Raw genomic sequence first — 4478 nt, 5'->3', positions numbered from 1 at the left:
AACTTCTGCGCATGGGCCACGAAGTTTCAATCGCACTGTACGTGCGCGCCCGCACGTGGTATTTTGTGGAAGAGCCACACTCAAGGGGCCAAAGAGCCGCATGTGGCTCACGAGCCACAGTTTGCTGACCACTGGACTATCCCTATAACCTAGGTTAAATTTATTTTCCTTTCTGTGCCTCCATTGTTTTCAAGTATAAAATGGGGAGAAATATCTACCATGCTGAATCATTACAAATATTCAAGAAAATAATATGGCAAAGATCTTAGCATACTACATGGTATATAGTCAGTGAAAATAAATCTCAGTTCCCTTCTCTTAGTGAAGATTCATATAGGACAGTGATGGCGAACCTATGACACGCGTGTCAGAGGTGACACGCGAACTCATTTTATTGGTTGATTTTTCCTCATTAAATGGCATTTAAATATATAAAATAAATATCAAAAATATAAGTCTTTGTTTTACTATGGTTGCAAATATCAAAAAATTTCTATATGTTGACATGGCACCAGAGTTAAGTTAGGGTTTTTCAAAATGCTGACACGCCAAGCTCAAAAGGTTCACCATCACTGATATAGGATGATTCTTAGGACATGAACTTCAGCTTTTTCTTTTTTGCAGACATTAGGAGAGCACTATTCCAAGAACAGATCTCCAAACTGGTCATCTACTTGGGCCATCAATAAAGGAGAGAGGCTGGGAGACTACTCATGAGACCAGCCCCAATGAATCATGTAAATAAGACATGACATATTTTAGGGCAGGATGAAGGAAGAGAGGGCAACTCTACCATTGGGTTTAGATGTCAACATCATCTCAGAAGCAAGGAAGGCATTTAAACTAATTAATGCATCTGAAGAATAGCAGAGAGGCTGTCTCTGTGGCTAGTAATAAAGGCAGGTCAAATTTTTATAGCAATATTCCCAGCTGATGTCTCCACTATCCTATAGAAAATATAGCTTAGGATAATTAAGCAAGGTACTAAATAGCAGTCTCTCTGTCTTCTAAGGGAAGATATTTGGCCAGATGGGTTCTGGATTGTCCGGCCACCTCTGAAAAGAGATTTCTCTGTTCAGTTTTGGAGTCTCCTCATTAGGACTGGCTTTGCCATTGAATTAACTAAAAGAAACATGGGTGTGTGTGTGTGTGTGTGTGTGTGTGTGTGTATTTTTTTCCTGTATACCAGAATCTTCTTTTAAAATATATCTTTATTGATTTCAGAGAGGAAGGGAGAGGGAAAGAGAGATATAAACATCAATAATGAGAGAGAATCATTGATCGGCTGCCTTCTGCACACCCCCTACTGGGGATTGAGCCCGCAACCCAGGCATATGCCCTTGACCGGAATCAAACACAGGATCCTTCAGTCCACAGGTTGATGCTCTATACATTGAGCCAAACCAGCTAGGGCTATACCAGAATCTTTGATACAGGAAAACAAAAACTCTTGAGAAAATATTTATATCATTTATTGAACTTAAACTATACTCAAGAAGAAAACCCTAATAAAATTTTCTTTTAATTATTCACTTCAAGGTTATAATAAGGTAGAATCTGGACTGATCACAATTTTTATTTCTTTAAATTATTATATAAAAATCTATATTTAAATGTTTATAAGTTCCTAGATAACTCTTAAAGATGCTTTATTTTTGAATTGACATGTCACATAGTAATGAAGCTAGTATCTTGCATTAATGTCACAGAAAATCTACCTTTGGCTGATGAGAGAAACTCCTCAATTAAATTAGAAAATAATTTAAAATTTCTAACTAGATCAAACTAATAGAGGTGGTAGAAGATAATGAGCTATCCATGTTAATAAGGATTCAAGGCTCATGTTATGGGGAAAATATGTCCTATAATTCTACAGACTGGAGTTGAAACCCCAGTTCCAATTTACTAACAGTGCAACTAGAATATATGCTTGACTTTCTGAGTCAACTGACACATCATCCCAGCGATTTACTGAAAACATCTAATAAAATGACTCGTACATAATACTTGATCCCTACTTTCCACCACCCCTTTTTCCTAATGTTCTCAAAACTCTGGGAGGACTAAGCTAACCTGTAAGATGGAATGATGTTAAAAACAATACCCAGGGTTTACCACATACTATTGTATATTATAATCATTATTGTTGATGTTAATAGCTAATAAAACCATCTATCATTACTTGTACAATTTATTTTGTGCCAAGGCCTTTTAAGGATTTCCTAATTTAATCCTCACAATGTTCATAACAGGTATTATTAACTTCATTTTCAATGGAAAGAAACAGATTTAGAGTGCAAATAAGTTTCCTGACATAGCATAGCTATAAATTGCAAAACAATGCAATCTTATTGTTGAACACAATAATCTCTGGAGAGATTGTAGAACTCAAAAGATGCCATGTTAGAAGTCCAATCTGGATAAGACATAGGAGAACCATAAGTTTTGTAGGGATATATTCCTGGTATAGTAATACTTCCATAGCATCCTATCTAGATTAACATGTGTGTAAGATTTTAAATTTTTAATAAATTATAATCAATAATAATTGCATCGAAACAAGCCATCTAGCAGCGTGTAAATCACATGCACAGTGAACATAGTTCTCACTTTAACACATGGTTAAATATAGAGACCACAGGTAACACATCTCTCCCGACCCAGACCCTTTCCTGACAGACTGGACATCCCTTTCAGAAAGTACACTGAGCACTTTCTGATAGAACCAAGTGTTCTCAGATAGAAGCATGAGGTTCAGTTTACGTTTTCTGATCTCAGATGGTGGTGGGAGAAGGATTTGATGTCCCTGCATGGAATTTGGTGCACCAGACAGTTGTTCTGTAGGTCTTGCTATGGACAGCCAGTGAGTAAGTGGGAAATATGGGCAATTATCCATTAGGTGTGTGTGAAGTACATGTAGGAACTACAGGCTGACCAATCCAACTGCAGACAGTGGTCTGAACACCCTTGCTACAGTTGTTCTCTCATATACTAAATAGTCTAAATCAAAGACGATTTTATTGCTTGGCAATGCTTTCTGAGTTTATAAACCCTTTCAGAAGCAATGATCTGAGAAGAAATAAAGGAAACACTTAAAAAATTAGACAAAATTTGGTTCTTGCACACATGCTTGTCAACATTTACTATCCATCACAGGAAAAACAGTGAGATCACCGACCCAGTCTAAACAGGAAGATATGAATCTGCAGAAGAAACAGCAGCATCTACCTCCAAGGTTAATAGTAAATTTAATAGAAATATGGCCCAACAACAACTTAGAATACACAGCTGCAAAAGGTGCTACATATCTCCTTGTGATGTATGACTTTTCATTGGGATCAAATAACTCTTTGTTTAAACTCATTTTGCTAATTTTTAATTCTAAGATTTCTTAGACACAAGTGAAAAGTGAATCAATAGCTGTTAATAGCCTCATCAGCAGTACCCACACTTTGTAAATAGTCCCATTATGTGAATTCTATTTCAGTGTCTCAGAGGTTTCTATTACAAATCAGTGAATTTCAATAATATATTTTAATTTTATTTGTGAATCCGAGATGAAACTTTAAAAAATCTATTCTGTTGAAGATGAAAGATCTGATATTGTTGATGATTTTTAAAATGGAATTACAACGTTTGACACTGAAGGTGATACTATCCTTGTAATATAAACACAACTTTTGCTAGAGCAGTGTCATGAAGAACACAGCATTTTTACTCATTGAAGTGTGCCCAATTATAGTGTCTACAGAAAAATATCTGCAAATATCTCCCATCCCACATGCTCTTCTTACGTGACCTTGACAGTCCTCCCATGAACTATTTGGAATATATGTTCCCTGCCTTACATTCAAGCAAACATTTGTTATTCCTCTATTAGAACATGGCAGGTGTCATTACGTGACTTCCAAATCTTGATCAAAGTACCATGCATTTCTGCTTAGTTCCCTTGAGACATCTGCTCTTGCCATCTAGCTACCATGAAGAAAAGAAATCCAAATAAGCTCATTCAAGGGGACCACTGCTGATGTGACATATAGATGTTCCAGAAAACAGCTCAACTGAGGTCCTAGTCAACAGTCAGCTTCACCTGCCAGATATGTGAAGACTCTTCCAGATAATTCCAGCCACCAGCTGTTGAGTTCAAGTCTTCCTGGCTGAGACCCTGGACAAGCCATCCCTACTGTGCCCTGTCCAAATTCTTCACATAGAAAATCTATAAGCATCACAATGCTGTTGCATTATGCTAGGAAGTGTTTGGGCTATTTGCTATGCAGTAGCAGCTAAACAACACCTTAAGATACCTTAAAGAAACGCATTTGGAATCCCAATGCACATATCATTGAAAATGGTTTTCAAGAAAGCTATGATATTCTACAAATTTAAATAAAGGCTTTAGTTGTCCAAAATTTATAAAAGTTTTATATCTAAGCTTTTAGACTAAATTAAATATAAAATTTGTGAGGGAGCTGAGATTT

The sequence above is a fragment of the Myotis brandtii genome, unplaced genomic scaffold, assembly GCF_000412655.1.
Source record: "Myotis brandtii unplaced genomic scaffold, ASM41265v1 scaffold47, whole genome shotgun sequence".
NCBI classification, from domain to species: Eukaryota; Metazoa; Chordata; class Mammalia; order Chiroptera; family Vespertilionidae; genus Myotis; species Myotis brandtii.
Note: the sequence above shows the minus strand (reverse complement) of the source record.